Below are 14,455 nucleotides of genomic sequence, written 5' to 3' on the forward strand. Positions count from 1 at the left end.
TTCGGTTTGAAGGGTGGGGCAGCCGTTGTAACTATACTGAGACCTTAGAACTTATATCTCAAGGTGTGTGGCGCATTTACGTTGTAGGTGTCTATGGGTTCCAGTAACCACTTAACACCAGGTGGGCTGTGAGCTCGTCCACATAGCTAGGCAAAAAATAAAAATAAAAAACAGTAATAAAAGAAAACAACTACATACATACTAAGTACCATTGCAATAGCTTAGTTTTGACCTGGCATGCTCATCTACACAAATGAAAATTATAATTTGAAACAACCTAATTAAGAGCTCTCATAGTTTCTTTATAATAGCAAATTCTCCTCAAAACCATTTAATCAAACATGAATTCCTGTAAGCTGTCGTGTGGCCGTCTGGTGTAGTGGTAAGTGACATGGTCACTACACAAGGGGGTCGCGGGTTCGAATCCCGCCAAGGGAAGATATTTGTATGATAAATATAAATGTCTTTTCCAGGATTATGGATGTATATTAAATATATGTATGTGTAAAATAAAAATCTTACATTTATTTCCGTTATCTGGTACCTGTAGCACAAGTTCTTTACGAACTTATCACGGGACCAGTTAACGTGGCGTGATCGTTAGTAAATTATTATTATTATTATTATATGTAAGATTAACTTGAATTTTCTCAAATATAACTGAGCTACCAAATCGGAATCAGCTACGGATACCGAGAATTCAATTAGCAACCGTCAAAACTTTAGTAAAAGGCGATAAACGGTTTATCTCGCCCCCGGTCAAACTGACGAACGACTAACTTTAATTCAGAATGCCGACTCCATTGACAATAACAAGGCTTGACAACGTTAGAGAAATCAGCGTCTTGTGTTCCCGCACGGATAGGTACCACCACCCCGCCTGTTTCTACCGTGAAACAGTAAAATGTTTTGGTTTGAAAGTGGCACAGCTGTTGTACCTGTATTGTTGATGTACTATATTGTTGATCTATAATAATAATAAACATTTAATCTAAACATAACACAACCAATCATTATGTGAGCTTAGAATAACAACAATAACTGCAATAACAACAATAACAACAATGGAATACATATGACGGCGTTAACAATATTTCTAATAAACATCACGTGCAACAGGCGTGACTCACACAAGCCGGGTGCGCCGGCCGTGTCGTTCCACTCGTGCAACAGAAGTGACTCATAAGCCAGCTGCGCCGGCTAGTATAAAAAGGCGGTGCGTGCCTTGCGAGAAACCGATCCACTAACGGTGCTTTTAGGTAATTCAAGCACCGGTCACCGTTCTCGTCGAACCCGTCGCTTGCGACGAAGGGCTCGACGAGTAAATTAACTCCCAGACACAGCCCACTGAGTTTCTCGCCGGATCTTCTCAGTGGGTCGCGTTTCCGATCCGGTGGTAGATTCTGCGAAGCACGACTCTTGCTAGGGTTCGTGTTAGCAACATCGTCAGGTTTGAGCCCCGTGAGCTCACCTACTAAAGTTAGGGTTACGCTGATATAGCCTCTCAAGGCTCTCAGCTTAGGTAGGAAAAAAAAAAAAAAAAAAAAAAAAAAAAAAAAAAAAAATGCGAGAAACATTCGTTGGACTGCGTTTGCCTGGTGCACTTACTATATCCTTGTTATGTTGTGTGATTCAGTGACTGTTGTACGTACTGGTTAAAGTTGGACAAGTGTTAAAGTGAATTGTTAAGTTAACATATTGTTGATTAAATCAGGAATCAAAAAGTGACATCGTTTTACTTGGTATTCAACAAGATAATATCTACCCTCAAGCTTACATCAGAAGTGAGATCAGGACTCTACTCTCACTGGCGTGACGTGTTTGAACATGTTCGAAGTACAGCAAAAAAAACATGATGCAGATCAGAATACTAGTAGTGGTACGCCACAAGAGCGTGAATGCAGCATACGTAAGTCGTGTAATAACGTCTCTGTTACCTCGATGGAAAATCTGAGCCACGAAGAAATCGTCACACCTTACGTTCTGGCTCATGTTGCCCAGTTTGACTGTCGACTTCATCACATGGCATTTACTAACGGAAATACAACACGTAACAAGCTATTGCAAGAAATTAAGGCAAGTGCAAATCTCAAGTGAAACTTCGATCGCAATAATGGATCTGTCATGACGAGTGGGTAGTTCCGACACGAATCGTTTTTAAGCCAATGACTACTGCTAGAGTTACATGGCACTAGTACAGTAAACCAGGACATGAGACTGTGAATTGTCGCTGAAATTTTAGAATCTACTCGATTCAATACCAATAACACTACACGTTCGATGACTTCGGGCTCCAGCAAGCAAGCAAACAAAAAAGCAAGCAAGTTTCCGTGGGGAAGAAAAATTGACACATCTGAAGTCGTCGTGACCTGTAAGATAAGACGTCCGGTGTGTTCGTGTCTGGCGATGCGGCTGTGTTCGGGTTCCGCTGGCGGATGCAGGTTTTTCCGGTGAAGTGCGTGCTTGTGCGTGCTTGACAAGTGTTCGCGGTTGGCTTCCTCAGTGTGGGAGTAACATCGTGTAGCCGGAGGTGAGACTTCCGCGGTCGCGGCCCACCCAGTCCGCGAGAACCGGGCAGATCGCCTCGACGGTACGGAGGCCGGCTGACGGGTCCGCCAAACGACGAGACCACGCCTCCAGCACGGACTGCCGATATTGGAGCCCCCGCGCTCCGGCTGCACTTGCGCTAGGGCGCGCCGCCTCGTATGAGACTGTGAGGTATCATTGAATAACTGCGATCGCGCGCTGCCGGCGTCGCAGCGCGGCGACGTTCTCGTGGGTAAGGACGTGGCACCAGACGGGTGCTCCGTATAGTGCCATCGACCGCACGGGTACCATCACCCTGCCTATTTCTGCCGTGAAGCAGTGGTGTATTTTGGTTTGAAGGGTGGGGCAGCGGTTGTAACTATACTGAGACCTTAGAACTTCTATCTCAAGGTGTGTGGTGCGTTTACGCTGTGGATGTCTATGGGTTCCAGTAACCACTTAACACAAGGTGGGCTGTGAGCTCGTCCACACATTAATACGAAGAGCATAATCAAACGAAATTAGATACGAAGTTTAAAGGGCCGTTTAAAGTAGTTGAAGTATTGGATGGTGTCGATTTAATTTTGACTCTCACACATTCGCTTAAGGCTCGAGCTACTACTTGCCTCACAAAAATACAGCCTGCAAAACCTGAACAACCTCCTCATCCGTGGGCGCCCGGCTCTCGCCTGCAAGTCGGCTGTTACGTGTGCGGTGATGCGAGCCATGTAGCTTCTGGGTGTTCCATGCGCTACAAGAAGAAAAACGACACTGCTCCAGGTGCTGTGGCAGGTCCAACCAGAGACGTCAACGTGTGTTCCAGAGCTTCAGTGTGTTACAGATAAGTGGTTTTGGCTTCCCCTTTATGTTCCATTCAAGGTCAGAATGTAGTCTCAAAAAAAAAAAAAAAAAACATAGTAATTTATTCAATGGTAAGCGGTTTCATGAACAAGTCACTCTTTGATCTGAAAGTAACTCGGACCAATCATGGCAAGAGCAGTTAGGGGATATTCAACTCGCCCTTAATAGTACACGTTGTCGAGTAACAGGGTTTACTCCAATAGAATAGATGTTTACCGTTCAGGGTAGTTCACTTGAAATATCTAAGTTTCAACAGAGTGATAATCCCTCTAGATTAGATCTTGATTTAGCACGGTCGAAGGCCTGCGAAAACAAAAAAAAAAAAAACAAAAATGGGCACAAACAGAAGCTTGGTTTAGTCGAGGCAAAGCTAAAGTCAAACTCTTTTCCGCTGGGGGTTTTGTTTTCGTAAATTAGACCGAAAATATAAAGGTCCCTTCAACATTACTGCACCCCGAATCCTGATCACGCAGGAGCAAGTCACCGTCGTCGCCCTAGACACGTCCTTACGGATCCACCAGATCCAATAACTCTTGCATTAGATACCTTCAGCTCTAACACTAGGAGCAGGCTGAGGAACCCCGGTAACCGTACTCATCGAACTCTACAAAGAGGTCGACGTGCAACCTAACCCATGCATCAGCCCACTGAGTTTCTCGCCGGATCTTCTCAGTGGGTCACGATTCCGATCCGGTAGTAGATTCATTCGCGAAGCAATTGCTCTTGAGTTGTTAGGTCTCCTTTGGAGGCACTCGGGCAGTTGTTAGCAAATCCCACCCCTCTTGGCTGAGCCTTTGCTCGCCCACCCGTCCCGGTGAAGCGGGAAAGGCCTCCGGACCACCAGTAATCTTTCAATCATCTGCAGTTTTGGAAAACGATAGGTATAAGTTGAGACATGTAAATGGTTCTAGTGTACAAAGTTTCCCATGAAAACTTACGCGAAGTACCTCGAGGCCCGTCAGGCCTACTAGAAATTTCTGAAAATTATAGTGACGATGACGTGACGGCGTACACAGATGGGTTAAGTAATCTTGTTCATGAAACTGATCTTAATGATGACGACTCTATCACTGACAATAGAAGCGACATTTTTGTCCGCAAATAGCGATACAGCAAACATAGTCTGCGGGTAGTGATACAATGTCTGTAAGCTCAGGCACCTCAGGTGCAGGTGTTGGAAATGTAGAAAACGATGGTCGGGCTCGCACTATTTCTGAAGAAATTCCGTATAAATGTTCTGGTTTAAGAGATGTTTTAACAAACGCTACCGTACACGCAGATTAAAAAAAAAAAAAAAAAGAGAATTGTATGTGGCTAGAGAGATGTTAATCAGGACTAGCAAAAAAAAAAAAAAGAGAAAAAAAAAAAAAAAAGAAATTGTAAGTCATTGAAGGGTGTATCCGGTCCAATGACTTGGCTAAAGGGATGTTGATCCGGACTAGCAAAGAATAAAAAAAAAAAAAAAAAGAGAAAAAAAAAAAAAAAGAAAAAAAAAAGTGTGAAGTCATTGAAGGGTCTGTCCGGTCCAATGGCTTGGCTATAGGGATTTTCATCCGGACTAGCCACAACAATTAGCTACAGGGATTGCGATCCGGTCTAGCATTATCCGGTCCAGTTCGAAAAACTGAAGGGATAACAATTCCGATTTAAGTTAAAAGGGACATACTTACATACCTGAAGAGATTTAAATGAACTGGCCCAGGTATGTAAGCAGTCAGTATTTATAGCCAGTATAGGATTTTCTGAAGAATTATGCGAACCGAACCGTATTAGATTGTTAATATCATAGACCACGTTTTAAGTTGCATCCGTTAATGTCAGGATGAACGAATACGCTTATTGTCTACAGAACAACCATAAAAAGGCGCACGAGGACGAGCGCATGTCAGTATGGCCGTGACGGCGTTAACAATATTTCTAATAAACATCACGTGCAACAGGCGTGACTCACACAAGCCGGGTGCGCCGGCCGTGTCGTTCCACTCGTGCAACAGAAGTGACTCATAAGCCAGCTGCGCCGGCTAGTATAAAAAGGCGGTGCGTGCCTTGCGAGAAACATTCGTTGGACTGCGTTTGCCTGGTGCACTTACTATATCCTTGTTACGTTGTGTGATTCAGTGACTGTTGTACGTACTGGTTAAAGTTGGACAAGTGTTAAAGTGAATTGTTAAGTTAACATATTGTTGATTAAATCAGGAATCAAAAAGTGACATCGTTTTACTTGGTATTCAACAAGATAATATCTACCCTCAAGCTTACACATATATTAAATTATAAAAAAATACAATTGCAATGCACAATTACAACACGGAATAGTTCAAATTGATATTTTCGAAATTAATTTGCATATTCAGAAGATATACTTTTAAATTTTTATATTTGCTTTAAAATAACTTAGTGTTCTCTGGATAGGTGGTGGAATATATTTTTCCAAGATTTAGAAGCCAAATCTTGTATTATATTGTTGATGTCTAAGAGCTCCGGCCTAGTAGCCGGAGAGTTCTTTGGTCTATCTAAGCTATAAATTAAAAAAAAACATTATAATAGTTCACGAACAGGAAGATTAGAAACATATCTAACTTATAAATAATAGTAAGCGGTCATCGATGGCTTAGAAATGTCTGAGGCATACATAATTCGCTAAGACAGGACAGTTTTCAAAATTAGTTTAAAGATTTCACAGCACTTGAAGAATACTTTTTTTTTTTTTTTTTTTTATGATTGACGGTTTACTGGTGGCCCGGAGGCCTTTCCAGTTTCACCAGGACAGGTGGGCGAGCAAAGGCTCAGCCAGGAGGGGCGGGATTTGCTAACAGCTACCCGAGCGCCTCCGAAGGAGACCTAACAACTCAAGAGTAGCTGCTTCGCGAATGAATCTACTACCGGATCGGAATCGCGACCCGCTGAGAAGATCCGGCGAGAAACTCAGCGAGCTGATTCATGGGTTAGGTTGCACGGCGAACTCTTTGTCGAGTTCGACGAGTACGGTTACCGAGGTCCCTAAGCCTGCTCCTAGAGCTGAAGGCGTCTAGTGCAAACGTTATTGGATCTGAGGGATCCGTAAGGACGTGTCTAGGGCGTCGACGGTTCTGGACTGGCTCCTGCATGATCAGGATTCGGGGAGTAGTCAGCGGCGGCTACGATAAGGCGATTATCATGACGCATAGCCTTATCGAAGTACCGTTCCGACGCTGACTTCATGTATTTCTGGATAGATTCGAGGCCCAGGTCGTCGTGTAGGTCAACGTTCCTCACGAACCACGGAGCTCCGACGGCTAACCTGCAAAAGCGGGATTGTAGAGATTGAAGGGTGTCTATGTGTGTGCGGGCCGCGTGAGCGAACACCACACTCGCGTAAGTCATGACGGGCCTTATGCAAGTTTTGTAAAGTGTCACCTTGTTCCGAAGGGACATTTTACTCCGCTTACAGATCATGGGGTAGAGTCTACCGAGAATAAACGCGGCACGGTCACGGACTGATTTTATATGCGGGCGGAATGTCATCGATGCATCCAGGGTAACGCCCAGGTACTTGACCTTCCTGGCCCAGGGTATGGATTGACTAAAGAGAGTAATCGGGGGTGTGAGATTCCTCCTCCTAATACGGGAGGAAATCCGTGTGGAGCTTCCCCTCTGAAATAGCACCGCAGTACTTTTCGCTGGGTTGATGTCTATGCGCCATTTTCGGAACCACTGTCCTAGGGCTAGGGCTGCGCTCTGAAGCTTCTTCGCGATTAGGGACTTGTTTCTACTGGAATAGTAAACAGTCGTGTCGTCGGCGAATAAAGCTAAATGGGTCGGCGGCGACCGGGGAATATCGTTAACGAATAAGCTAAATAGGAGGGGTGAGAGGACAGAGCCTTGCGGGACTCCAGCTGTGAGAGGTCGTGGGGAGGAGCGGGTTCCCTCGACTCGATATCGAAAAGAGCGGTTCGACAAGAAGTCCCGTATGATGAGCACGAGACTATCCGGCACGCCCATGTTGAATAGTTTGAAAATCAAACCGTTGTGCCAGACTTTGTCGAACGCTTTTGCGACGTCGAAGAAGAGAGCTCCCGTGTATAACGGTTTTGGTCGATTAAGCCCCACAAGAATGTGCTCCGTGAGGCGGTGCACCTGTTGAACGCATGAGTGATTTGTACGGAATCCGAATTGTTCATCGATGAGAATGCCCTTGGATGAGACGAAGTCTCTGAGGCGTTTGTAGAGCAGACGTTCATACAGTTTGCCTAGAGACATGAGGAGGCTAATCGGGCGGTAGCTCGTCGGATGATTTTTTGGTTTACCGGGTTTATGTATGCCGATAACGTCCGCTTCTTTCCACACCGCGGGAAAGATACAGTTCGCCATAGCGGCATTGAAAATAGATGCCAACATCACGATGAGTTGGACGGGTAGAAGTTTAATAACGCGGTTGGATATACCGTCGGAACCGGGAGCCTTGCGAGGACGTAGGTCTTTGATCAAGTCTTTAACTTCCATCGGGGTGACGGGTGGTAACGCGTCCGAGGGTGGCAAGGAGACTCTGCGTTCTACCTCACTGTCTACTAATTCTACATGAACAGGGTCCACGGATTGAGTGCTGGGCGTGCACTGGGTTTGCAATGTATCGGCCAGCAGCTCTGCTTTTTCATCATCATCGAACGCCGCGATTCGGCCTGAGGGGCCTACGAGGGGGGGCATAGTTACTAACGTATCCGATTTGAGAGTACGAGCTAAGCGGTAGTAAGACCTTTGAGAGGGCGCGAGTCTTTCTAAGAAATCAGACCATCTGGCATCTCGGACTTCGGCGATGCGAGACTTTACGTCGCGTTGTAGGGCACGCATTCGAATTCGATTTTCCGCGGTAGGATACCTGTCGTAGGCGCGTATCGAGGCGTTCTTAGCTCTAAGGAGTTCCCTAATATCGTCGGACAATTTGAAGCGGTGAAGGAAGTCCTCCGCTACAACTTGTTTCGATGACCTATCTAATGTCGAGGTGATGTGTGACGTTAAGATGTCTATGGCTTCAGCGGTATCCTGAGGAGACGGGGTAGAGTCCGGGCTAAACGGGAGCGATGGTGGATCAGATTCAGCCAGGTTGATGCCCAGCGTGTGCCAATCCACCACAGTCCTCGTGACGGGAACGGAATCGGGAGCGCGACCGAGCTTCATAACGACGGGACGGTGGTCTGAATCTAACTCTGAAACTACTTCGATCGAGTGTAAGCGCAGAGTTACGTTTTTTAATAACGCTATGTCGAGTATATCCGGGCGATGCGCGATATTTAGCGGGTAGTGAGTCGGGGTTAGCGGAGCGACGATATCGAAGGCGAGATCATCGACTAACGCATCAAGCCACCTGCCATTCGGGGTTGTAGTGTGTGAGTTCCACCTGATGTGTTTACAATTTAGGTCGCCCGCCAGAATGACAGAGCTCCCCATGCCGAGCAGCGCCTCGATATCACTGCTTAGAACGATCTTATCCGGTGGAAGATAAACGGACGCGATAACGATCGGCGCGTTTCCCGTCAGTGAGATTCGGCACACTGATGCTTCGATATTAGCGAGCGCGGGAGGATCGAGCGGGACGCAATGCAGGGCTCTTCTATAGTAAATGACGGTACCACCACCACGAGCAGAGAGCCTGTCGTTCCTGACCATGTTATAGTTCGCGATTTTAGGGTCACGGCGCGCGGGCTTAAGTAGGGTCTCCTGCACTAAAAAGATATCAATTTGATGGTCACGCAAAAAGTCAGAAACCTGATCACGTTGATTTGCGAGACCGTAAGCGTTAAAAAATCCTATCGTTACGGATAGGGGCTTTATTCTACTTATATACGCCATTGATTACCGGCGGAGTGAGGGGAGGACGTACGTATTTAATGACGCGTATACGTCGGCGTATTCTTGCACAACGGCGATAAAGTGTTGTGCAGTGGAGGCAGCGCGAATGGCGTCGCCCAAAGCGTTAACGCGCTCAAAGTTGATCGACTGAAAGAAGTCGATCGCTAAAGCGAGATTGTCGGACGCGGTCGGAGGGCAAGTCGCGGGAGAGGGACGAGTCGCGGGGGCGGGACGAATCGCGGAGGAGGGAGTTGTAGCCGTGTTCGTGTACGGCAGCGGTTTCGCCCAGGCCGAGACACTGGGCACCGGCGCCGGAACGAACGCTGGCTTAGCCTGCGACACAGAGGGTGCCGAGGCTTTGATGTCTGGGCCGGAAGCTCGGAGGCGGTTTTGACGGGCGACGCGTCGATTTATTTTAGGGGCTCGGGGGCATCCGCGGTAATTTGCGGGGTGACCCTGTGTTCGACACAGGACGCAGCTAGGCGGTTCCGTCGCGGTTTTTTGATCGCGAGTGCATAGGGCCGTGGCGTGATCGCCTAAGCACTTGACGCATCGGGGGCGCGCGTGACAGTTACGGGAAGAATGCCCGTATAATTGGCAGTTATGGCACTGGCTAGGTGTGCCTTTCTTGTGTGGGGTTTCGACTGCGATTCCGGAAAGGCTACAGACCGTTCGGATGTTGAATATTTGCTTACCCTCGGGGGTAGGCTGCAGGGCGACGAGAACCATATTATATGGCTCCCTTCCGCGGCCTGTATGCATGCGGTGTACGGAGTTAACCGGTAGGCCTTGTTCGAGAAGGTCGGCCTTAACGAGCTCGGCATCCAACTCTTTAGGGATGCCACGTATAACGGCACGGAGTTCGCGCTCCTCCTGGAGCGTATACGTGTGGAAACTTATACGCTCCTTACGGAGGTAAGAAGAGAGGGCCCTATGGTCGTCGGGTGTTCGAACCTTAATTTGAATGCCGTTCGCGAGGTTACGGGCATTCGTGAAATTGATATTTTTGGCCTTAAGGGCCAGGGAAACTCGTTCCCAAGCTGCCTTCTCTTGAAGGATTACCGGGGGAGGGGTCTGGGTTTTATTTTGTGCCACCGGACGCGGCGACGGAGTGGCACGGGCTGGAGGCGCAACGGGAGTCTGAGGGCGGGGGCGCGACGCGTTCGCGGCTTTGCTAATTTTAGCGGCCGCGGGAGCTCGAGACTCCGCGGCACGCTTCTTACCCTTTTGCACCAGGGTGAATCCATCCGTCGATGAGGCGGGGGCGAGGTCGACCTCCATCTCCGAGTCAGAGTCGGAGGACGAGGAGGCGGGCGCAGGTGACCTACGAGTAGGTGTTTTGAAGGGCGCGACGGAGGCCGCGGATGATCGCGCTGCTGGAACGGTGACCACGGCGGACGACGCAGCAGTTTTACTCGCCAGTATAGGCGACGCGGGAACGGCAGGCACGACGGAGGCTGCGGTGCTCGATGCCGAAGCTTTGCACGCAGGTACAGGCGACGCAGGAGCAGCGAGCTCGGCGGAGTCCACGAGAGGGCTCGCGGTGTGATCGGCCTTGAAGGCCTGAAACTCGGAAGTGAGCTTTGGGTAGCGAAGCCGGAGAAATTCCGCAAATACAGCGTCCATGATGGCTACGTGCCCAGGTGGGGCTACCCTGGGTCTTAGAAAACACTCGCCTTACGGCGAGGCCCCAACTTCTCGGACCTGAGCGGTTCTATTGAACACAGGTGGCGATGCGGCACGATTACTACAGGACAAAGAAAAACACAACAAAACCGAAATAACAAAAAGAAACAAAACAATTAAACACTTCCAGGAAGACAGTTTGTCGGCAGATGTACCACGAACACAGAAATAACAAAAGGAAACAAAACAAATAAAAACTTCCAGGAAAAACACTTGGTCGGCAGATGTACCACGAACACAAGCCGCGCGAACAATGGCCGGGCTAACAAAAGCCGGGCGAACAAAGGCCGGGCAATCGAGCGGTCGATGAGCACGTCCGCACGTGACGGGTGCCTCTATCGGAATGATTGAAGAATACTGTGAAGGTGGGTTAATTGCAGACTTAGGTGGTCATCATCATCATGTCAGCCTGACCACTGTCCATTGTTGAACATGAGCCTATCCAAGTATGGAGGTATTTAGCCTACTGTACCACGCTGGTTAGACGGGTTGGTACAGGGTTTAATTTCGTGTTTTCCTTCTTTTGCACTGATGTCTTGTGCATATTCCCTTAGTCGGTTCTTACGACTCCCTGCGATAGTATAGGGGTGGTGACAGATTGTATTCTTACTCCGTTACCACACGGCCACGATTTAGGTGGTATGTCGGAAAAACTATAACTTCAAACCCAGTACTTCCAAATGATAGGGATGAATTCTGCTATCAAGATGGATTATGAGATTGTACACATAAAAGAAGATTATGGTACTACATATCCATCAATCCAACAAAACCATAATCAACAAACGCACTTTGTAAGTCTTAATGAAAAGGTTACGAATAAAAATAATAAACAGGAGATTCTTCATGAAGAGATCTCAATATTGAAAATACCGATATTTTAATTAATTGAGATTTGTTTTTATTTGTGAATATTGAAGAGAAATTCACAGAAAACTGTTCATATTATACATGAAAATCTAATCTGATTGCTTCGTCCCAATCATTTTATATCTTCCGGGTCAGCTAGTACTTTTTAGTACTAGCTGACCCGGCAGACTTCGTAGTGTAGTGATCAATAGATAAATAAAAAACCTAAACTTTTGTATAAAATAAACTTATAACAAACAAAAGGAAAGGAAAAACAAAATTGTTTTTTTTTGTTTAATTCCGAGCATTTTCATATTTATCTACCTTTTAAACCTTCTCTGGACTTCCACAAATAATTCAAGACCAAAATTAGCCAAATCGGTCCAGCCGTTCTCGAGTTTTAGTGAGACTAACGAACAGCAATTTATTTTTATATATTTAGATTGCATTGGAGTTTATTTAGTGTTTCAAGAGACACCGGAAGGAATGCCAATGCCAATTTTCATTACCACCAGTAAATGCTAATAGAGCATAAGATAATGTTGTCGAATGTGCGGAAAATCTATCGCCTCCCTTTGGCGACACCCACGGAAAATGATGGGGTGGTGTTATTCTAAGTCAAAACACATCGTTCTATTATTTTTGTCTTTATGGAACCTGAAATATAATAATAATTTCATTAACTTTTTATTATTTTATAAGCGAAGATTGAGTTGTATCAAACAAGAGACTACATCGTGAATTTCATAATCGAGGGATGACAAATCGTATTGTGAGTCAAATTTAACAAGATTATATTTATTTCACGAGTGGATAGAATTTCATTTATTTGAGTCACTTGTATTTTCTTAGTTCATTTGAATAAGTGAATGTATTCAATTTCAGATATAATCTAGAGAGATTAGCATTAAATAAACAATTTATGTAGAGACATAAATAGTTTATTTAATGCTGTGAAAGAACGGAAGAGCTCATTGCCACTTGGTGTTAAGTAGGTACCCGAGTCCAAAGACTAAATTGGAATTATGGCAGTCATTATTTAATATATTACAAATGAGACTCACATTGCAATATCTATGGCGGTGATAATCACGATAATGCTCGAAGGATCATCCATTATATCCACCTGAAACCCAACGGCTAATTTCAGGTAGTCAGTGTACCGAAACGTGGTATAAATATCAGTTGACATTCACAGCTGGATTGCGGAGATAGCAAAAAATCACAAAATTAAATTTATTGGGAGAGTCAATAAAAAGTTATTTACGTCGGTCGTTGTTAATTATTGAGGTTGGCTGCGGGATATGCAACTGATACAAAAGGGGACGTACTCAGGAGATATTGCTGCAGATGCTCATTCTGTACCTTGGTCTATCAGACGTCATATACGCCTAATACTGGTGGTAGGACCTCTTGTGTGTCCGCACGGGTAGGTACCACCACCCCGCCTATTTCTGCCGTGAAGCAGTAATGCGTTTTGGTTTGAAGGGTGGGGTAGCCGTTGTAACTATACTGAGACCTTAGAACTTATATCTCAAGACATTTACGTTGTAGATGTCTATGGGCTCCAGTAACCACTTAACACCAGGTGGGCTGTGTACTCGTCCACCCATCTAAGTAATAAAAAAAATATTTAAAAATGAGTTTGCCAGAAGAATCCTCTATTTTCTTTTGTAGCACATAGCTGCTTTACGCCAAACTAAATAGTTTACACTGAATACTCGGTAAATATTATCTATAAGTCTTATTTGGAGCTCAAGGAAATTTTAAACGTCAGGAATCTTTATGTTTTTCATGACAAAGTTATTCCAATTAAGCAACCTGGAATCCAACACTGCAATTTAAATAACTTTTATTCGACCAAGCGGAAAAGTTGGGTTCATAGCCAGATGAGAGGGGCGTTAGGGGTCACATCAGGTTCAGGGGATATTAATTCCTTAAAATGGGATTAAATATTGGAAATTTTAAAATGCAATATTTAAAAGAAAGCTAAGGAATTTATTCGGTGTATGAATGTATTGAATGAATTCTTCAAGTGTCCATTAAAAACTAAGACTTGGTCGAACTAGAACAATTAATTTTATTAAGATTGTACCAGAATACGCAAATTTATTAGTGAATAATTTGCGTTATACGTAGCGAAATTCTTGAAAAAAGGATTTCTCTGATGAATACTAGGTACTCGTATGATGCAATCAAGAGTGAAGACTTTCATTCACAAAATCATGAAACTAAGAAATGTAAGTAAGACATGAATCATTCAGAGAGAGCCAGTATATTTTTGGTACTGAATAAATTGATTTTGCGACAGACGATTCACGGACGGGGATATGCAAGAGATGATAAGTATATTAATTTTTTTTTATACAAATCATTGAGTTATTGATATAGATAGCTTATTATTAAGCTAGTCAGAGCTCGGATCCTGATTAGCCCGAAATTATTTTTTCAGTTTATTTTCGCATTTAAAAGCCAGATGTTTGATATTATTCACGTAATTTAATCGGTTCGATCGGTATTACAATGTATATTACTTCAGACTTTGCCTGTCTTTTGCATTTTTAAAATTGGAAGTTGTGTTTGTTTCATGACAAACATAGGTAGAACAGTGTTAAATATCCATTTAGCTAAATAGGCCTTATAAATACTAATTAAGTAGGTCTTAAAGAATATTTTTTATTCCTTCAGAATAAAAGTTTTTTTGTGT

The 14,455-nt window shown here is 45.0% G+C and overlaps 1 protein-coding gene and 1 long non-coding RNA gene across 2 annotated transcripts in view; one reads left to right on the forward strand and one right to left on the reverse strand.

Annotated features, from left to right (window-relative positions):
- The window catches only part of LOC114247074 (potassium voltage-gated channel protein Shaw), a 217,318-nt gene that overhangs the window by 41,273 nt on the left and 161,590 nt on the right, over window positions 1-14,455 (forward strand). The gene's annotated exons all lie outside the window — the stretch shown is intronic.
- On the reverse strand, window positions 1,248-3,694 carry LOC149503336 (uncharacterized). Its single transcript, XR_016325741.1, has 2 exons — window positions 3,604-3,694; window positions 1,248-3,418 (listed from the first exon to the last, which is right to left on the reverse strand). It is a non-coding gene; the product is annotated as an uncharacterized LOC149503336 (long non-coding RNA).

The sequence above is a fragment of the Bombyx mandarina genome, chromosome 03, assembly GCF_030267445.1.
Source record: "Bombyx mandarina strain Sakado chromosome 03, ASM3026744v2".
NCBI classification, from domain to species: domain Eukaryota; kingdom Metazoa; phylum Arthropoda; class Insecta; order Lepidoptera; family Bombycidae; genus Bombyx; species Bombyx mandarina.